General features: G+C 45.0%; 1 long non-coding RNA gene across 1 annotated transcript; it reads left to right on the plus strand.

Moving 5' to 3' along the window:
- The first annotated feature begins 560 nt into the window (after positions 1-560).
- On the plus strand, positions 561-20,999 carry LOC134159333 (uncharacterized). Its single transcript, XR_009963118.1, has 5 exons — positions 561-639; positions 5,280-5,368; positions 9,836-10,004; positions 16,468-16,535; positions 19,937-20,999. It is a non-coding gene; the product is annotated as an uncharacterized LOC134159333 (long non-coding RNA).
- Positions 21,000-22,609: the final 1,610 nt, after the last annotated feature.

A 22,609-nucleotide genomic window follows, 5' to 3' on the forward strand; every position in this document is an offset into this window, starting at 1 on the left:
GGAAATGTTAACAGTTCTTGCCTTCCTTTTTAACAGATGTGTCTGTGTTGGGGCTCTGGATGTGCGTTGGACATCCTGCTCCAGCCTACGTGCAGAAAGGGCAAGATCTGGACACCAAAATTCTCATGCAGAAATACGACTGCAGAGAGTTATGGAACTGTTGGTAAAGGTTCACTGAGTCCTTCAGAGGAGTAGTTAATAAAGCAGAAGGATGAGCTGCACTACTCAGCAGCCCACTTCTCTTAGTAATATAAACATTGCGCTGTTTCAGAGGTAAGCAGAATTTGTTTTGAGGCTTTTAGCATAAATGCATTCGCTTTAACGGAACAAAATACAAATCCTGGGTCCTCATTGCCATTTTGAGCATGTGAATCAAAAGCAGCAGTATCCCAAAGTATACACAATGTACAGACAGATCCTGTCTTTTGAATGTCCACTACTTAAAGACACAATCGGCATTAGATGACAAAAGATATTAATTTATTTTGCTGTTGTTTCCATCAGGTTAGCTACGATGCACTCTCTGTTGGCTTTTGTCTTCTTTGATTTTAAATACAGGGCGACTCCTTTCACCAGCACTGCTGTTGATCCGTTTCAGAAAGAAAGGAGTATCCTTCACTCAGCTGGCACACAGCTCAGGTAAGTTTCATGGCCTTACTTTTATTCTTAACTTTTTGAGTGATTTTACAGTGGGAGATGTTCCCTAGGGTGTTCATCCAAAACTATCGGTGCTGAATTTTGGGCGACCAGAGGAGAGTATATCACCATCTGGCAATCTCCAGGTGGTGATATACTCTCAGTCCCTGTGTAATGGTTTATATTGCATGGCAACTGGACTTGGGAACAGCCCCATTTTGTGATGAGACTGTGTCTAACACCTTTGGGCCTGGGCCAAGACCACATCCTGGATACAATGGCACTGCCAAAACTTCTCCAAAACTTCTTTGACTAATCATTACTGTGCTATAATAGGGATTTCTGGGATGGTTATATAAATAACTTCAAGGGGGAGCATTCGTAGGTAGAAGAGAGAAAAGTGACAAACATAAAAGCCATATAATAAAAAGTTGCTCATGCTGCTTCTGTCTGCTGCAAGAAGGGCATGGCTGATAACACATGAATAAATCACAGCCTCATAAGTATAAAGGAAGAGTGTGAAGAAAGCCTAAGCTCATCCAGACTCCCTCCACATGGAGAAGAATCTGTAAGATGGGGAAAATGTTCACATTGACTTGCAGGAAACAATAAAAGATCCCAGAGAAAATACAGAGGCCAATTGATTTAATGTGTCACCATTTGCAATCTATAAATATCCCTGTGGCGAACTCAAAAGATCCCAGTTTATTTGTGACTAGGAAATGGAGACCAAAAGCCTCGTATATAAATACAAAGGATTTCCAAGCCTCACGATTTATTGTCTCTCCTTCAGCAACACACTGAAACAATACTGCAGCCATAATAGGAAAGCTGTCCTACTCAGGATTTATGAATTTATAAAGGCTATAGTCAGTTTTGTCGTGTGATTCAGCAGTAAATCACTACTTACAGATGCCAGAGCATGCATCAGGTGGCACGGTGCTCATGGAAGGACGCGATGCGTTTTCCAACTCAACCGTTAGGTACCGAATGGCAATAAAGGAAACAAGGGCTGAGTACATGACCTGCCCCAACCCAGCCATGGTGCTCAGAGAAGCATGCCAGTAGCCAGCACTAGGAAGATAAAGCTTCACAGCGAATACTTGGAGGGTTTTTCGATTAGGAAATGTATTCTGAAAGGCTTGCACGTAACTTTCTTTGCCTCACCCTTTCCTTACCTCATGGCTTTACTTTCTGCCTATGAGTACGTTAGGACAGGTCACAGTTACGTGCACATCACGGCTTTTATTTTCCTGCAAGTTTAACTTTCCATGACTTTATCTCTGCATTGTGTCACATAGAGCGTTTGATTATGTACTGCATTACTTTATCTCTGCATTATATCACATGGAGTGTTTGATTATGTACTGCAGCATCTATAAAAAGATTTTTCCTCTTTCAGAACTGAAGCTGGTGTATTCAGTCTTATAAAAGGGGGGGGTGGAGTGTGTGGTGATGGTGGAAATAGAGCTTTCTGTCCCCAGCCTGGTTGTCGCAGGGAGGGCTGTTCTTTCACCCTCGCAGAGGATGTGCATGTTGTGAGGCATGTTTCTGAACAGCAGGCGCATCGCTGTGTACCGAGGCTCAGACTTCAAATGGGCCATAATCAGGCATTTCAGGCCCCTACTTATGCTCCTGAAGAGTTGGCCTGATTTTCAGAAGTACCAAGCAATCAGCATCTCCTATTGATTTCTGTGGGAACTAGTCAGCCCTCAACGCATCAGAAAAATTGGTCTGGTTACTTAGAAACCTGCATATACACTCCGGAGCTGGTTTTGGTTGTTTTTTTTTTGTTGTTGGAACTAGCCTATATTTTCCTCTGCTGCATATGATCTTCATATGCTAAGTAGGACTGTTGCTTACACTGCAAGAAGTGGCCTTTCAGGTGCACTCGGCCCTGGAAATCCTGTAGATGAATTTGTGTTCTCTAGATCTGCTTTTGGGAAAGAAGAGTTGAGGAGTTTGCTTTTGGTAATCAAAAAGTCGTTTGCCCTCTTCCACATTTTATCCAGTTTCCAGTTACTTTTGCTGAGCTGGAAGTACTTTTTTTGGTCCCAGCTGAAAGAGTCCTTCTGCCATTGGCATGATTTGTAATCACTGATGCCTACAGGTGACAATTCCCTTTCTCCTTTTGGTTCAGTAGGCGCTCGGCATGTTGCCTGTCATCCAACAATCAGCCAAATGTCTGCTCTCCCCTCCCATCCCAGGCCACAGTACCCACCATGGAAAAGAGCATGGGGGCTGCTGGTCTGCTGCTCTGGGGATGCTGATGGGATGTTAATAAGATATAGCGTCATTGATCCGGGCCATAGCTTGGAGTGGCATCCCTTTTCTTATGCCTATTACAGCCAGGCACTGGTTTCTGTCCATGTGACAGATGGGAATGTCCTGATCTTTTGACTTAGATGTGTAAAACAGTTCACAGGCTGGAAGGAGGGAGCATCCAGAGGTGCTTGTCTTGCCTGCGCACCTTAGGGGCTTCTTAGCTGATCTGTGAGGCCTGTCCCAGTGCTCTGTTTTCATTTACTCAGCGTAGGAGCACCGTGCATCAAGGCAGTAGAGTGCCACTGAAGCTGAACTTTGGAAAGGCAGCCAGAGCCCTGCAGGAAGCTTTGCAGGTATTCTCTCAAACCCAAGAGCCAAACAGAGGCTTTATTACTGCATTAGCTCCATGCATGTTTTTGTAAGCATAACAGTGGAACAACCTCACAAGCAGCCTTCCCGAGGGCTTGTGAGGGATTAGAGGTCCTGTCCCTCTGGCTTCAGTCTTAGGGCTTGCACACCTTTCTTTGAAGACTGGGGGGAAAGAATGTCTTTCTGGGTAAAGCTCTCTATTTCTTTAGCAGCTCCCTGTATCACCAGGCAGCAGCATGGGGCATGCCTAAGAGCAGAGCAGGAAAGGAAGTATTACCAGGTCCTAATTTCTCCAGGGCACCTCAGCTGCTTATAAGCAAAGGTTTGGTGTAGCCATCACACGAAAAGTACTACTGGTATCGTTCTGACACCAGAAGCACGTAAAGAATTAGAAATGGATTCTTCTGAAAGAAATAAGACAATGTATTACAGTATCAAAATGTCATAGAATCATAGAACAGTTAGGGTTGGAAAGGACCTTAAGATCATTCAGTTCCAAGCCCCCTGCCATGGGCAGGGACACCTCACACTAAACCGTCTCACCCAAGGCCTCGTCCAACCTGGTCTTGAACACTGCCAGGGATGGAGCATTCACAACCTCCCTGGGTCCTTGGCAGGTAGAATGTATATATCACATTCTGAAAGAGACTGTTTGGAGAGTGATACGTTTCATATTAAAATATATAAATCATCCACTTGGAGAAGAATTGGACTCCCTGGGCAACTAGCTTAGCTACGACATCTGACGTGCTGCCTGTTAGACATATTCATTTCTGGACCTGATAATCATTGCTTAGTTTTTGTATTTATTCCAGGGTAAAATTAGAATTAGATACATCATTCACAACATCCGACAATACTCTGTGTCTGTTGCTGGCTTGATTGTGTTATGCCAGTGTTGCAGTGTAGTTAATAGCCCATAGTTAATCAGTCTATCTATTGATTAATATATATTCCCATTACAGTAAATATATATCATAATAAGTTAGGTGATATAATCATGACAATCCCGCTATATCCAGAATGCAATGTACTAAATCAAAATTAGCAATTACTAATTGAAATTATATTTCCTAGTATAGAATGATATAAATCAAAGGCATTTTCTCTAAAATCCATGCATCATTCAGAACATTAATCCTCCAGCAACTGTAAATGTTTTTCTACTACATTCATTTGGCTTAGCTGGATAATGGTAATAGCCTTGAGGTTAAATACACAATACAGTATGTTAGAGCTGCTCTAGTGGTTAATAAGGCCCCATAGAGCCTTACTGCTGCTCACACTGCTCACTGAGCTGTGGGGATGGACGGTCAGGGAGTTGCACCCACCATGTGCTGTGAGTTGGGCTTCCTCAGCTCTCAGGGTTGAGGAGTGGCTGTCTGTACAACAGTTGGAGGTCTTTTACCCTGCACACTCAGACACAAAGAAATTGGAACACAAAAAACCCTTGCTGATTTGAAAGAAACATCGTGACTTGGATGCTTCCAAACCCACTGGTGAGCGATGCTGATTGCTCTGGGGTGAGCAAGGCATGAGAAGAAGCAGGTGAGACAGTCTGGGCTGCCTCCACTTGCAGCAGCTTCACAAAATGTCCCAGCCATGCACAGAAACCAGCTGGAGCTTACACAAACCTCTTGTGCTTACTTTGCATTTTCGAAGGCCGGGCATCCGTCCAAGCCCATAATGAGTGCGAGGGCATGTCACAACAAATAGGAAAGGGATAATTAGGATTTTATGAAGAGTGGCTCTCTATAACGCTACCTACTGTTTACTCACCAACAATTCCAAATTTAGCAACTGATGCATTTTAAGTAATACAAATTATATATAAAAAAAAATAACCTAAGAAGCTCATGTTTGCTCTTAGTTCTGTGGGGTTGTTAACTAACCCTGTTCTCCCAGTGTGTGTGCACGTATGCGTGTCTGCTCGTAAAACAGTACGGCAACGTATGAGAGCATAGGGATGCAATGTTAGCAGATAATAACTCTTGATTTCATTGTTTCAGGGCTCGGGTTTGGGGTTCTTTCTTTGAGAAGTCAAGGAAAGAACCGTTCCTATGCCTTCTACCAGTGTGTGAGAAGGTGCATGTAGGAGGTAGGTCTAAAAGCAATGTAAGATGTAACTTTTCTTCGTTGTCTTGCATCACATTTCTGTGACCTAGGTAGCTAGAGTGGCTGTTGTCTTCTACCCCCCCCCCCAGACAAGACTCTGTTTCAGTCCTAACACCTCCACGTTGTGTCCAGTGACATAGCAACTTGACATATCTTTTAGTAAAAAAAAAAGAGGTGCTTTAGCAAGCTATTACATTGAAATTATTGATTTGTTGTAACTAATATAGCTGCATGGATATTCTTATCCATGGGCAAATCCCAGAGTATTAGTCTACCCACAGCCTAAATTACACCCACACAAAGATTTATTTTCAAAGTGAGCACACAGAATGTAGCTCAGCATTAAGTATTTTTATCATCTTAATAAACCCTCTGAAATCAGCAAAAGAAAGCAACATGTACAAGCAAATAGTCATCTGATCGTTTTTCTCCATAAAATCAGAAATGCATGGATTTTCAAATTCTTTATTGTTTAGTTACTTTTAACCCAATTCACATAATTCAGGCATCTTCTATTCTGCATAAGTAGTCAAAAGCAACCATATGGCTAATTGCTTTCCCGAGTTGTGGTTCTTTTTGAGCAGTTATATCCCTGGCTGTATCTCCATCAGTAAGCGCTGTGGTGCCATGGATGTGGAGGTAAGACCTCAGATGCTGGGAACCCACATCCACACCATTCATGTTGCTATGGGGCAGCTTCCCACAAGCTCTGGTATGGTCCCAGTGGCCAGCATCTGAAGTGCACAACTCACATGCTTTTTCAGGTTTAGCTTAACACCGAGGGGCACAGCTCTTGCACTCCAGCACTGCTCTGCAAAGTGAGCAGAGGCACAGTAAGTGGAGGGTGATGGGGAGGTTTGCTCCTTCCTGCTAACAACCAAAAGGCTGCATAGCTACCCCCACTGGATGCCCCCTGCTTATGGGCCCGCCTGTGGCAGCTTGAAAGGATATCCATGGAGCATCACTTTTGATCAGTTTTTGCTGTCTGATCACCACTGAGGCTATAACTGCACAGAAGACCACAAGGCAGGGGCAGGTCAGCCTGTGCTGGGTCCTATAAGGAAATCACCCCCCTCCTTTGTCACACAGCTGGACCTGGGCATTGCTCTCCCCTTACAACATTTGCAGGGCCATGGTTTAAGGGGAAACCCTGTGTCACAGAGAAAATGACTGTAAATCATGGGGTAAATTATCCTCAAGCACAACCTGGCAACTATACAAGACAATCCAGCCTCACTCCCTGTCTGATTTAGCTGCAGGCATTTAAATCCAGGTCTCCCACCTACGAGAACACTGCTCTGAGAAATGTTTACCCTGCTCTCAGAAAGCCTTTCTCTGTGCTTTCTCCCTGCTAAGGCAGCATTATCCTGCCTGCTCTGGATCATCTGTGTGCGAATGCATCTCTTAGCTACCTTGTTGTGCCAGTGTTAAGGCTGGCTGGATTAAGGAGTTGATTTGTGCAGTAATCCCATTAGACATCATCAAGGTCTAGTCTGTGCATGTAAAAAATCCACACGTTGAAATGCTGAGCGACACGATGCTGCAAAATATGAAAGTATGGCTTTGTGGTGCTAATGATAAATATTAATTTGTGTAATAGGTTTTCATGATGTGACCAGGGTGAATGGCAAAATGGATTCAGGTCTTTATATTTTCTTTTTAGCTTGTTATTCTCTAGAGAAAAAAACACTAATTACTAGCAGCTAATAGCTAGTGTGTTACCTACCCTCTTAATTAGTACCCTAATTATTAAGTGCAGTGATAACCACTAGTTAGAACATATTTGCTTTTAAAGACTTTGTTTATCTGTCTTCCCACTCCCTCTTTTTAATGACACTGACACCAGCAGAGCTGCTGGAGAGAGAGTACCAGTAATTTCCCCTTGGGAAATGAGTCATTTTGAGCCTCCTGAACACTGTTATGATTTTCATGCTATTGTAAAATGCTTTTCACCTTTGAACTGCTGACTTGTGTTGGATTCTGACATTAAAGCACTAACATTTGAAATTGGGAGGATGAACTCGGGGGAGCAGAAAAGGCCACCTCAGCAGCACAAGATCTTGCTCAGTGTCTGCCATCTGGGAGGCAGGAAGGTGTGTGAACAACGTGGCCCTTAGCTGTCCATTCTGAAGTCTTCAATGAAGTAGTCCTCATAAATGTCTATGTAAAGTCATGATGTCATTTTGGGATGTACTTCGTGCAGCCCCACTGATGACCTCCTTCTCTCCATCCTGTGGAACAGGAGGCTGTATTCTCTGGGTGCTGGCTGCTGCAGTCCCCTGTGTCTGCGCTGAGTCCAGAAGCACAGCACCCACTACGAGAGGAGGTGTCTGTTCAAAGTTCTTCATGCTTAAGGGAAATATCAAGCAACTATATGTGGGTTCTCAATAAAATAGCCATGTATATATAAAATTAAGCATAAATACCTGCCAAAAATCCTGTACTGAGCTGATTGGTATAGGAGGGCCACTGCCAGGAGCTGTAATAATACAGCCTTCTTATGGAGTCTTATTAATTCTTTCCAGGGCACGGCACATTGTGAGTGACTGAAGGCAGTGATTTAAGAAGCATGGCAGAAGGGAAGAAAGATCTCTTGATTACAGAGCACAGTGTATGGCCCTGCTTGAGTTGAATATGCTTTGGCACACCAGAAGAATTACTTTGTTAGCTGTAAAATCTAACGGAAGTAGCAGGATATCCCTGCTCTTTCTGCCCTTGATTCTTGGCGGTTTGGGGTTACAAAATGCTTAAAGGATGTGCATTGGGAAAGTTGTGTTAACTATATGTACAGTTACTGTTTGTATAGCCTCATTAGTATGCACAATGCTTCATGCTGATTTGACATTGTCTCTGCCCTGAGGAGCTTGAAATCTAAAGGCAAAACCCCATGACTGTCTGAAATCTGAACATTTCAAGAAGGCTCTGGAAGAAAGGATTCATGAGACTGTGAGCATGTACATTCTAGTTGACATGTCAAAAGCAGCGAGCAAGCAGGGGGAGGCAGAGGTAAACAACTGGAGTGGAGGAGAAAGACAGTAAAAGAGTCCTAATTGTTGTCAGCTCCATTCCAGCCTTCTTCACCCAGGCAGACTTCGCTGCCGCTTTGTCGGTGGGGGTACTTCTGATTTACGCTGATCTGAGTGAGAACATCTTCCATGCCTTTTTATCCAGCACAGCTGCTGTTGGAGCAGTTTAAACCCCTCGGTCCTTTTGCCTTGTTCAATATTTACGGGTGCGTGTGGTCCGTGAAGGAGCAGCAGTAACACAAACACAGCTAGAAGCAGGATGGGCGGACAGCTGGTTGTGCTTCTCTGCGCAGAGACGCTCCTGAAAGAGCTGCGGAGATTGAGCCGTCCTCCTGCACATGGCAGCTTCCTGCACCTAAAGCATCGCCCGGTTTTCCCAGCCAAGTGGTGACCTTCCATCTTGTCTTTCCATAGTGACCTTCCATTGTGTCTTCCCTTTGGTCCATCAGATAAAAGCAGCTGCAGCCCCTTTTACAAGAAGCTGCTGCCCTCGGTGTGTCTTTCCTCTGACCTGTGTCAGTGCCCCACACTGCTTTTCTTCCTCCTCCTCCTAACTGTGCCTTTCCCCAGGAGGAAATGCCAGCACGCAGCACTCCCCACACCACTGCTGGCTTGCAGACCTGCTGCGCGGGTGCCTGTTTGGTGACACAGGGCTGAATCCCTCCTGCGGCGCAAACTGCAGAGCCCTCCGTAGCAGGTTGCAGGGCATTAAGAGCCGGTGTGGGTTTCTTTACATGCATAATCTGGAATTGCAGGTGAATAAATAAAGCTTGGAGGTGACTAGAACGTGCCCAGTGCTTTCCTGACGGTTGCAGTGATCGCAGAATCAAGTCAGGGGGAGAAGCAAACGAAGCTCTTTTGGTCTGCGACCCGGTGGTCTGGAAGACAAAGGAACCCCCCACCCACTCTGTTAATTAGGCAGAAAATTCTCCAGGGCAGCGAATAAAGGCCGGGGCTGGGGCGGAGGCTCCCCGCTGAGCCCGCACACGCTCCCCCGGCTCCGAGCTCAGCCTCCTGCCTCGGCTGCACCCCAAGCCGCAGCGCTCTCCACGGCTCGGCGGCACCCCGGGCTCCGCTCCTGCGCTACAAAGAGCGCGGGCTGCGGGCTCCGTGCGGGAGCGCAGGCTGCCCATCGCGTGCTTGAAAAGCCGTTTCCTCTGGCTCCCTTCCCATTAGGCAGCAGCTTCGTTACTGCTGGGGGGAAATGTTTGGTTTCCTTGGAAGACACTCAGCCCGCGGGAGAAAGGGGCTGCTCTGTGGAAGAGCAAATAGGATCAGGCCTTTCCGATTCCCCCCTCTTGGCAGTACTGCAGGAGGCTTCAAAAGAAGCTTCCGTTCCCGTGCTGGGTTTATAAATGTCTCTATAGCTACATTAATAGCATTGTTTTTCTTTCTCTTTTTATTCTTCCCCCCCCCCCCCCCAGCTCTGTTATGCCGGAGAGGTGCTGCAGCAAGAGATGGAAGAAAACTCTTTATTATTGAGGCTTTGGCACATGCTGTTGAGGCTCCAGCTGTTGGATAGGACCCGGCTCCCCTTGAGGCTCACGAGGACTCAGCAGTGCTTTTTAAGGTCACTAAGTGTCCCACTGCCAGGTCAATGCCACTCATCCGCCTTGCCTGGGAGGCTGGGCATCATGGTGTCTTCCGTGTAATTTTGGTACGTGTTAGCTGTGTGCCCTTACAGTCTTGTTCAGTCCTGCCTACAGCAGTGAAGCTTTGGCTTTAAGTCTGTCTTTTTGTCCATGCAAGTGTTTCCATGCAGTGATCAGAGGAACTTTCAGCACAATTTATTTATTATCATGCTCTGATACAAGACTTCCTTAAAACATTATGTACATCAGCAGGAAAATCTGTGATTACTTAAAACTGAAGAATGCCTGTTCGGGTATTTTAAAGAAGATCACTGGGGTGGGGACAAACAGCACAGTGCTTTTTAGTTTTGTGTTAATTTTATGCTTTCTAACCTAGAAGTCAATGAGCTGAAGCTGACACCCTACATTTCCTTGGGGTTTCCTCTGTGTGACATCTGTGTCTGGGAACGCTTTCAGTCACTGTACTGATAAATGGCGTGCATGAACACTGGGGATAGAGAGTTATTCCAGGCCTGATCTGCTCGGAATGGCCTGAAATCCATAACTGTTCGCAACAATGGCCCATGGACAGGAGATAGTTTCTCTATGGGAAGTGCCAGGAAACTCATTTCTGAAAGTTGTGCTGCTCTGTGCATGCAGCATTGCCTGGCAATAAGGCTGTGTTGGTGTGATTTCTGTGCACAGGTCTCTCGTCCTTACTGGCAGAACTGGTTTCACAGGTGTTCCATACATTGCACTGGGTTTCTTTCCCTCCAAGCCTTAGAGGTGCAAGGAAATAAAATAATAACACTGTTCCAGCAGGAGTCCAGTTGAACGGGTAATTGCTAGGCAATGTAAAGGTATTTGAAAAGGTGGAGGAAAAAAGAATCTAAATGTCCTCCTTTTACTGGGAAAACGTATTGTTATTTATGAGCGATTTTTGTTGTTGAAGGAAAAGTGTAAGATACAGTCAGAGAGACCATAAAAATGAAATGTATAAAGTGTTATTTACATTATATTGGAGATGAGGGAATCAGTGGCAGGAGGAATGCTAGTTTATTAAATAAAAAAATCAGGTTATTCAGAATTGCATGCTAAGATTAACTGCTGTACAAAAGGTAGTCCGTAATTCTTCCCACAATAGAAACAGGGATTCTGGTGAGCACTGCTAACAGCTCTGTGCTAGCTCGTATTTGTGTGCCCAGCCCATGCAGGAGGTTGGGCTGGGGGCAATATCCTGCTGCAGAAGGAGCTGAGCAAACGTAAAGCTGAATGAAAGGCAGTTTTCCAGAGGGTTTCCTGTCTGTATAATGCGTGAGAGGAACAATGGGATGACACCACCCAGTACTGGGTGGCAGCTCTGCTGGTCCTGGGCACTAACAGCCCAACAGTCTCCTGAGACTGATGCTTCATTAAATTACCAGCATGTGTGTTTGTGTTGTGAAGCCAAAAGCAATGGGTTTAAGAGGTGTGTGTGTATGTGTACGTATAAATACACTGTTAATAGGGGGTGAATAATTTTTACTACCTCTTGCTACTAAGGACTGTGAATTCTAATCAGTGAATGTGTTTATCCTCAGGTAGCCCCTGGCTCTTTGAGCCTCACACAGTGCTGCTCCGTGGGACAACCCTCCCCTTCCTTTCTCCCCACCCTTTGCAGTTTCAAGTCACCAACTTTGTAGCTGAGGATTGCTTTATTGATACAGAAATGTGCTCCCACCCTACAAACAAAACACTTCTAGTGCTTATAGATGCTGCTGTAGAGACAAAGTGGAGCCATGTGCCTGTTTCCTGAAGCCATTCCCAGAGCTGAATAAAGCTGCTGGCATTCACACTGGCAGAGGAAGGAGTTCCAGAGCTCGCAGTTACTAGATTGCCCTGTGCCTTGGGTTGGTTTTATTCTCAAAGAACAACCAGTTTTCAATGAGGTTTGCTAGTCATTGTCAGCGTTCAAAGGTTCATAACTAGATCAGCACATTAAATTATTCCTTTAGATCCTCTTTGGACTGCCAAGCCTGTGTAACCAGGGTTTTACATTTGGGTGCTTTCTGCTCACTTTATTCTTTTGCATGTTCCTGGAAGGCAAAGTTAGCACGGAAAACAGAAAAATACATTATTTACTTTGTTCTTAGGGTGCATTTGGAAACTGGCGCTGCTGGATTTGTGTAGGTAGATGTCGCACCTTATTGTAGGACTGGTGATCAGCAAAGAAAGATTTTTGCTTTCCCTGTTCCAGTCTCCCAGTAATGGAGCGTGAGCAGGCATGAAATGTCATAATCTCAGATTTTTACACTCCTATATTTTACCATAAAATTGATTGCTTTCTCAGATTTCAGAAATTGGACTGTGCTGAACAGATTAGGGTGTGTTAGTATTGGGCAGCCCTGCACATCCTTTAAACAGATGAGCACTCCAGAAGGGTCTGTGCTAGTGGTAATTCTACCCAGAAATAGATGGCTATGTCCAGGAAGAACATTTTTTCATCTTTCCTGTTGACAGAAAAATAGCCCGAGTAATGTGGGTTTATAGCATATCAAATCACTGCCAAGGGAAAAGTGTGGCTTAAATTCAGCTTGAACCTGCTCTTCCCACTGAGAAAGGGAGTTCTTATGGAAATCCAAACTTTAGTGGGAGCTTTCTGCTTTTCACAAGAAATTACAGTTCCTGGGAAAAGGAAAAAGCCTTTGACTTGGGGCTTTGGGTTTCAAGAAAGTTTCCATGTTTTAGGGAGAGCTGAAGGAAGGTTTATGTCCTGACCCAGCAGGGCAGAAGTGCAGGGAGTAAATGGGCACTATGCTCCATGAAATACTGCTTTAGAGACTTGTTTCACCTAACTGTGTTCTGTTTGCTGTCGTGATTAGCTACTTCCTCAGTCACTGCTTTTGTGCTTTCAATAGGGATGCTGGGGAGGGACTCTTCATTAGGGACTGTAGTGACAGGACAAGGGGTAACGGGTTCAAACTGAAACAGGGGAAGTTTAGATTGGATATAAGGAGGAAATTCTTTCCTGTGAGGGTGGTGAGGCACTGGAATGGGTTGCCCAGGGAGGTTGTGAATGCTCCATCCCTGGCAGTGTTCAAGACCAGGTTGGAAGAGGCCTTGGGTGAGATGGTTTAGTGTGAGGTGTCCCTGCCCATGGCAGGGGGGTTGGAACTGGATGATCTTAAGGTCCTTTCCAACCCTGACTATTCTGTGATTCTATGATTCAAGGGGAAATTCCAACTGCTGCTCTTGGTGACCTGCAACGCTCTGTGTGTGTGCCTGTGCCTGGTAAAGGACACTTGGAAAGGACCAGCAAAAGAAAAACCATTTTTATGGTCCATTTTAAGAAAAGTTTCTCCATCTGAATGCTGAAATAAGGCTCAGCATAACGTACAGATGGAAAACAATTTCATGTTGCAGCCCTCCTGAGCCGTGTGGCTGGTGGCTCTTGACGCTCAGGCCCTGTGGATGCCTAATTGCTACATCTGCATGCAAGGCTGTGTAATGTGCTCCAACTGCCACAGTCCGCACCTAGCCTAAAGGAAGGTCTGGAAAGATGAGTAATTGCTCAGAAATAGCTGCAGGAAGCTCTGCTGCTTCCCTCTGATTGATGCAAGCTATGTGGAAGGTGTTTGCTACGCAGGGATGCAGCCGCATTCGGGGCTTGGAGCCAAACTGAAAGGCCTGAAGTGGTGCAGTGGGGTGGTGCTGTCAAGAACGTCGCTGGCTCAGCCCTGGGAAGGAAAGAACCCAAACCAGGTTGCACTTACAGCAACCTGTGAGTGTTACAGCACATCCCCCTGCTGCAGCCTGCAGAAAGCCTTGCACAAGAACCTAGACTCCCAATGGCCCATATAGAAGGCTGTGTATGGATTAAATGCATGTGCAAGGTAAATGGGCTAGTATAAGCTACCCTTTTTTTTACCCTTACAGCGCCCTATGCATAATGCACAGCTCCTGAATAATTTGTGAAACTATCTATTCCCAAACTTAGGATTTGACACCTTTTTTTTCACTCTGAAAAGAAACAAAGAGGGAGCGTTGTCCATCAGGAATAAGAGCAGACGGGCAGGCTCAGCCGGCGCTGGCAGCTGCAGGAGCCAGAGAGCTGGAACATCCCTGAGGAAGTGGCTCCTGTGGATGTGTGAGCACCGTCCGCTCTTGCTCCGCGAGCCATCCAGGAAGAAAACGCAACTCCGCCAAACCTCTGAAAGTCATTCCTTTTATTGCAGCGTTACTCGGGGCTGCGACTCTGTGAAATACTGTTTGGGAAGCTGATTGTTTGAATGGGTGTGGATAGAAAACCAAAGAAAATACCGCCCTTGGAGACAAGGCCATAGTCTTCAATTTCAGGCAGGAGTGGATAACAGTAACTCTTCCTTTTGAGCGCTTTTTGTGCTCTTAAATCACTGAATGCTTGTATAGGGGAAGACGCAAGGAAGAAGCAACCTGCTTAAGATAAAGGTAAGTTCTATGCCTTTCCTCTGCTAATGTTGGTGCAAGACTCCTGCTGAGCCTGAACCACAGAATCAGCTCAGTTGGAAAAGACCTTTAAGATCAAGTCCAACTGTTCCCAGCACTGCCAAGTCCACCACTAAACCATGTCACTAAGGGCCTCATCTACATGATTTCTGAGCACCCGGTGGTATTTAAAGAAGCCAAATAGTTTCTTTTTACACTCATTTTTCTTTTTCCTTTTGGCCCTTCTGGATTTCCTGGGGAGCACCACCTGGTCCCTGCCTATATGACCTGTGAGCTAGCGGATTTCTCTGCCTTTGTTTAAAGCTCCTTCTTTCCAGATTTAAAAGTTTCTGAGCCTTTTGAATAACTGTGAAGAGCAGTTGACTTGATAGAGGACAAGATGGGCTTTCTTTGAGGCTACCCAATGGAGGAGACTTGCTCACAAGGTGCCTGTGTGTTGCAATGCTCTCTGCAGCCGAGGCAGTCCCCTGTCAGGAGTAGAGGGCTCTGATAGGCATTAAGGATGTTATCAGCATCAGTACCCCTGAGCTACATCATAGGAAGACTGGTCCCAGCCCATCTCAGCTGTGGCCCTGCCCAGTCACAGATCCCTGCTGATTGACCCTGACTGGTGACCCAGCTCTACCTCAGACATGCCTGGTCCCCAGGGATCACTGGGCTGTGTCCAGCTCTGCTCACAATCACTCCAAGCTGTACTTTGACTTCTTGGCTTCGCTTTGGACCTTTCTTTGTCACCACGGTTCCTGATGGGTTGGACTCTTGGTCAGACCTGGCTTATGGTCCCCAGCCTCACTTGGGCGTGCTGAGCCATTCTAGCCCTGTAGATCGGAATGAATGAGTTATGTCAGTTGGTTTGGTGAACCTGTGTGCAAAGTACTTGCTTGTTCCCAAGGATTATAATTCAGCTGAGCCACGTCTGCTTGCACCATCCCTCCCTCGTGAAACAGCCCACACAAACACATATGAAAATAGCCAAATGGATTCAAATTATTTTGGTGCCAGCTTCCACATGGCACTTGCATATGTCATATTAGCTGTCCTACTCCAATTCAGCCCACTTTCCTTCCTCCCTTAGATGCCATTGGTTTCATGTATGTGTAACTTCAGCAAAATCAGAATGGGATGTTCCATAAACTTCCTCAGAGGAGGTCGCTGTGATGGTAGGATATACAAGAATTATAGGAGAAAAGGTCCAACTGATGTGTGTAGTTTAAAACCTGGTGTTGGTTTGCAACCTTTGGACATGCTCCTGAAAAAATCAAAACAGAACGTGGGGATTTCATTTTAAATCAGCCTGAGAAATGGTGAGTTCAGTCATCAGGAGGGAAATGTGCCTCGCTTCTTTGGCAAAGCATGCAAAAATGTCTGTTCTGTGTGAAACCCCACAGTAACCAACGTTACCTTTGAAAAGCTGGCAGGTCTCATCAAGCCGCCCAGAGAGCACCAGTGGAGATTCACAGCTGTAACGAAACCTGAGAGGAGCAAGTTGAGGCTGCTCTCCATTCTTCCCAACCGACCGTTGCTTCACTTGCTCTCAAGTGGAATACTTTCCAGTATAATCAAACTGGTTGAAGTTGTCATTTTGAACGCCCAATCTTCTTTGAAATGTTTCAAGATGTATTTAAAATTCAATCAGTTTTTGGTGCTCTGAGCACAGCATGAAGAGTTCATGCAATATTATTTGATGTGATTGCCAACTTTTTAACTTCGGAGGCTTTTAGAAATTTCCAAATCACTCAAGTATGAGTATTTACATGCAGAGATGAAAATGTTTTAGATTGGATCTAAGGAGGAAATTCTTTCCTGTGAGGGTGGTGAGGCACTGGAATGGGTTGCCCAGGGAGGTTGTGAATGCTCCATCCCTGGCAGTGTCCAAGGCCAGGTTGGACGAGGCCTAGGGTGAGATGGTTTAGTGTGAGGTGTCCCTGCCCATGGCAGATGGCAGATGGATGATCTTAAGGTCCTTTCCAACCCTAACTATTCTGTGATTCTATGATCTGGCTATAGTTTTTGTTTTGCAGACTTCATTTCAGAACCAAGACTCGATGGTAATACCTATAAGAGACGTATTCCCGGACTGCAGAGTCAGGTTGGTGTATTTCTCCCTAAGAAATTTCTGTGTACATATTTACTGAGAACTTCAAAACCATCTATTTTTTGGATGGTTTTGAACATCGGTTGTCAGGCCCTATTTTACAAATTCAGTTCTGTGCTACATTTATCCTCAGGCAAAATGGATGCTCTTATTTGAGCTCTCAAAACAGCAAATGTCAGTCCTTATGAATTATGGGGAGAATATCTAGTTGATTTGTCATTATAAGGTCAAACTTACATATGCAGAATGGAATCATAGGCCTTTATTTTTTGCTACCAGTGAGGGGGGTGTGTGTATACATATAGTTGAGAAAGCAAATCTGCCTGTCCTCTTCCATTTTATGAGATTTCCACCCATCTGGAGGGTTTTATCTTGGTGAAAATGGGATGAAATATAAACTTTGCCAACTGAGCTTTAAAGACTGCTAGTGAAATTAGCAGTCCCACTCACCGGAAAGTTAGCCTGAGTGAATGGGTGCCCTCAAAAGGTTATGAACTAAAAGAAAATGCAGAGTCCTGAATTAGATTGCTGGCAGCAGCTCCTCATGTTTCATTTAAGCCAGCTTAGTTAAAATGACTTTCCCTTTGGTTTGGCAGGAAAACCAAGATGCTTTGCTTAACTTCATTACTCTAATATTTTATAAGTAAGTGAGTGCCAAGCGATGCTCTGGTTTCTATGTCCTGAACTCTGAGATGAAAGCATCTTTGTCTGAGAAGTTGCCATTTTGCTCCTATTTACATGTAGAGCATCCACCCTTGTGCACAGACTCTCATGGAGATTTCATTTGTACCCTCTCATTAAGCTCTGTGCTGGGTTCTGCAGCCTCAGCAGATCTGCTGACTACATATGGGAGACATGATTTTTTTCTCCCACTTGCTTGCATTCTTTGCTTCTCAAGGTTAGGCACAACTGAGATACTTCTCTTACGTCATGAATAAGGGCAGACTTAAAGTACAAAAATGATGTCTGTGCCTACCAGTCCAGATTCCCCAGTTCCTATAGAGATGTAGGAGGTGGTGTCAGGTGTGAGCCGCCTTTCCTGTTGGCTACAATGGACAAAACGCCCATTGCTGCTAACCTGCATGGACTAATGTGTCCACACAAATATGTCCACACCATGTAAATATTCTGCATCGGGCTCTGTCCCATTTATCTTCTGCCTGAGGCTGGCCAGCTGCTCGGTGCTGTGGTGGAAAACAGGCACTTTGGGATGCCCTTTCACAAGGATTTATTCCACGCAGATGGTGCTAAATAGCTGTAACCTGTCCCAGATTATCATTAAATCATGGCCCTTCGGAGGAATAAAAGTATTTTTAACTCTGTTCCTCGTTTCCTCAGCCACATCTGATCTAGCATGGCTGCAGCCACTCTGAGGGTTTTGCTGTGGGTCCATGCATCGCTGTTCCTGGAGAAAACAATGCCAGATGCACTGCACTGGTGCATGCCAAGGAGCATACAGGACATAAAGGGGCCTTGCTATTTTGGAATAACATCATTTTAAAGCAAAAGAATTGAGAAGACAGAGTATCATCAGGAGTGAGGGAGGCTTAAATAACAGCCTCAGTCAGAAGACTATGAGTAACTTGAGGAAGGCACTTCAAAGTGCTCTTTTGGGCTAAGAAGCGCTCCAGCCTCATCCAGGGGCTGTAAATAAGATTGCCCCCAGGGTTATGCTGCTCATGGAACAGTACAGCTAAATTCTGTCTGCAACCCACGGGCTCAGTTTGGATGCTGGTATTATTAGAATTTCCAAAAAGCATTTATAAGTACTGCAAAGGTGATGGAAACTCAGCAGCTTGGCTTCTTCCTGGTGCCTGCCCCTAAGCCCCACACAAACACAGTGGCTGCTGCTGCACAGCACTGCAGCTGGAGGCCAAACCAGTTTACATGCAGGTCTGTTTCTACATTTAAACAAAAAAACCCAACCCAAAAGAAACCCAAATAAATGTGCTGCTTTAAGGGCTCTTTCTTCTGTTTTAGCACCCCCTAAAATACTCAAGTGGACTTCTAAAGCAGATGCGTGTAGTGCACTGTGGGTAAGGATTAAACAAGCCCAGATTCATTGTACAAGGAGTGATCAAATGTGGAAACACCCTGCCTTTTCCCCTTGGGGAACTTCAAATGAGCAGCAGTGTTCAGAGCGAGCTTTGTTGCTTGTTGGTTAGAGCCACCTCCTAGCTGGTTTCCTAATAGCAGTGCAATAGTTGATGCAATCCTACTTATTAACCTTTTCTGTTCTGTATATTTTTATTAAGGAAGACTATTGCGAGATCACTGTGCTTAGCTAATCAGGTTTGCATCCACCCATGGTGTTGCCATCATGACTGGAACACACAGGAAAGGACTGGGCTCTAAGTAGAGAGCAAATGCCAGGTGGTTCAGGCAGGCTGTTAGGGAACATGGTGAGCAGGTCTGGTTTTAGAAATGGTCACTTTGTGCTGCCTGGAAATGGAAAACATCCCTTCTGGGTATCTGCTCCGCTTGGAAACCGATGGCCACCTTCAAGCTTTAACCCAAGTTTCACACAGAAGGTGAAATAGGTAACAGTAACTAAGTGGAAGCATGAAAAATTGTCTTTTTCTCCCTGGAGAAGAGATCCATTCTGCTGGAGCCGGGTACCACTTGGAAGCTCACAAAGCTCCTTTCATTAGAGAAATGAAAGCCTTGTCATCTCTAGAGCTCTTAATTAGGCACCTTTTGCCATTCACACAAATCTGTGTCCCTGCTGTCGAGTCCTATTTGTTTTAAAAATTGATTCATTCATTTTGGCTCTTTTGTTGGGCAGCAAAAATGGAGAGACCAAATGAACCAAACACTTTGTAAGGGGTTTAATATAATCAGCGAGGCCACGCCGTGCTCGGAGAGCAAGTGTACGCCAATGCTTTGCTGCAAAACAGAGCAGTAACAAAAACCACTTTCAAAGCAGGTAGGGCTGCAAAGGAGAGAAAAAAGCACATATGGAGTGTTAGCTACCTGCAGACCAACGTGGTGCTCTTGTATCTGTGGTGGGTATTAATCTGCAGGCTGTACTTATCAGTTAGATAGGAAGGATCAAAATTAAAGTGCTAGGATTTAACAATAATTAGGCTCAATGGTATTAGTGAAGTTTTCCAATGAGGAGTGGTTTAAATGTTTTATTTGAAGGATTTTGCATTTGTTTTTCATCACCTCCTGAAAAATAACATCTTTTAGGTACTGAATATAAATTTCTACTGAGCCCATCCCTGTAAGCCTTCCTTTGAAGCATTTCTCCATTATAATATTCAGTGTCTGTTTACAAGGAGGTTTTCAATTCAGGCAGGAAACTCCTCTTGTACAAACATATAAATGTATATATGAATGCAAGTATTCGCATATACTTTCTCTTCATTATTTCCTTGGTTTAATAATCCCAGTGAACTTTGAAACGGGAGCAAAACAAGAAGCATCAGTAGTGCGACCTGCATGAAGTGCTGGGGATGGAGCTCATCAGTGAAGCCAAGCAAAACTTGACATGAGACTTCCCATTCAGGAAGATGAGCTTTCCAGGTGCGTGGTTGCTGCTGTCCAGGCTGAGAGGGATCTCCAGTAATGCGCATCTTCAGGTTTGGCTGATCTCTTCAGGAGGTGGCAGTAAATAGATGGAAGTATTTTTCACAGAATTTTGTGAGCACTCTAGGTTTTTCCCAAACTTGTATTTTAGCTTTAAAGTTACTGTAAAGCTCTTTTTGTGGATAGAGGGCTGGATGGCCCATTATTGATCAGTGTGCTGCATTTTGAAAGGGGAAAGTGACACAGGGGCAGGGAAGTATTTAGCTTATATGGACACCGTGTGTTCTGGGGAGAAAGGGTGTTAAAGAAAGGCCAACATGACACAAGGATAAAAGGAATTATCTTTGATTTGAAGTCTAATAGGAGTCATCATCACACGTATTATCTGATTATTATCAGTGTATGCATCTTTCTCTTTAAAAGTGGTTGGGTCATTGTTTACTCTGTTTTGTGGCTGTGCTTTGAGAAAGCCTGAAAGCCTTTCCTCACATGGACACAGAGGTGTATAGACCATGCGTGATACATCCTTGCAAACTCCATCAGCCAAACAGTACTAACACTGATGTCTGAGCTGTCAATGGTTTATTCCTTTTTTCCTCAGCCTGTTGAAGAACTTGCAAACAAAAGCATCAGTACATTAGAACTACCTAAGAAACTGTAAAAATTCTTACCTCTTGTATTTCTCTGCCCATTTGTTGTTGCTCGTGGTATTACATGAGACCTCACACAAATACCTCTATTTAGTTGAATACAGCATGATTTGGTTTTGAGTTCCTTCTTTTTCAAAGATAAGCAAGTCCAACTCCTATCTTATTGATCGATTGCTGAAATTCCCATGACCACGCTGAGAGTGTTGCTGACAAAGCCGTATAAGCGAATAGTCTTGGAGGTACTCGCTTCCTAGGGGGCTGAATTAAAAAGGTTTTATCAAAGGGGCTCACACACCAGAAGGAGCTTTGCTCTTTCTCATAAGTAGACAGTGCTTGCGTTGCCCAGCTCAGATTGCTGGTGTGTAGAAGAGACAGATCAGATCATGGATGTTGCTAGTGAGGCCTCTTCACTGGCAGATGCTCTTTGCTGCAGCATTTTGTACACAATTTTTTATCCAAGGTTATAGGAGTCCCTGCACCCTGTATTTTGCTTATAAGGGTGAGTGATGGTCCATGAATATACTCTACATTTGTATTGGATTAACTGGAATTTGCAGCCCAAGTTTCTTTGAATAATGACAGTGAAAGCCTTAAACATCAAGGCACGGTGGCGCTGTGTAAAACCCCACAGACTCACCCTTAAGACTGTTACTTATTTAGTTTCCAATGTGTAAAAATACACTTGGGTCTCCACCTGCAAAAACTCGGGGTGAAACTTGACTCAGAAAAGCCATTTCATCTGGCAGTGTATCAGGGCCAGGCATCGGGGGGTGTCAGAATGAAAATGTGACACATTGTGTTTAGCTGCACCCAAGATGAGCTTTGAAAATTGCTCAGGCTTGGGAAGTCTCACACGGTTTGGGAGGAGGATGAGCTGCTGAAATGCTCAGCTTAGCTAGAGCAGCAACTGCAGGTTTCATGTGTGTGTTGAGCAACACGAGGTTAACAAATCTCAGGCCTGAGAGATAAAAGTCGTGGGGAGAGAATATGATGAACTGTGCAAAGCCTGAACTGCTTCTCACTTGTTTGTATGTGAGGACTGGATTGCTCCAATAAACCACCGGGTAGCTGGCAAAATGATATGAAAATCTGCAGCTATTTGCTTTGCCAGCAGGTTTGTTTAACCACTATCAGAATCACCCCCCTAAAGGTGCAGAGGGCTTCAGTTTTCAAACTTAAGCTTTGAGTGCAGCTCAAAGCTGTGTTTCAGACTTCAATAAATCACAATTCGCACCCTTGTTTTTACTCCTTCGCCCGAAATTTGGACATTCAAGTTGTCCCTGCTGGGGACTTCCCTCTCCATGGTGGGAGGACACATGAAGAGAGTCTGAATTCTGGTTTTCTATTTTCCATTGTCTGGCTCTGACTCAAGACATACCCTCAATATCCAGAGCTGTCAGGCTTTGTCCATCTAAGCTTTAGATGAACAGCAGAGCACCTCAGCCTCTGGAAGCAGTGCATCCATACACAGCCTCTCTACCCATCATCACCTCCTCCAGCCTCCCAGGAGGAGGCTCCTCGCAGCTGTACAGAGACTCCCATGCCCTGATTCCCACCCATGTGCAGGCAGTTATATAGCTCTGGTATCTACAAACAGCTGTGTTACAGCTCATGTAACCGCTCCCTTGAGGATCCATCGTGCTGGGGAGTCCTCCTGTGAAGCTATAGCAGCGACTCCTCAGTGTGGCAGAGCATCCTTACCAGCCTTCTATTTTTGATGGTTATAGTATCGCCGTGATTCCGGTTGGAAGGCTGAAAGTCCTGGGCACTGCAGAGGCAGCCCTGGGAGCAGCCCCTGTGTGCCCTTCTATTTTTGATGGTTATAGTATCACCGTGATTCCGGTTGGAAGGCTGAAGGTCCTGGGCACTGCAGAGGCAGCCCTGGGA

The sequence above is a fragment of the Pezoporus occidentalis genome, unplaced genomic scaffold, assembly GCF_034315485.1.
Source record: "Pezoporus occidentalis ecotype Australia unplaced genomic scaffold, CSIRO_AGI_Poc_V1 ctg145, whole genome shotgun sequence".
NCBI classification, from domain to species: Eukaryota; Metazoa; Chordata; class Aves; order Psittaciformes; family Psittacidae; genus Pezoporus; species Pezoporus occidentalis.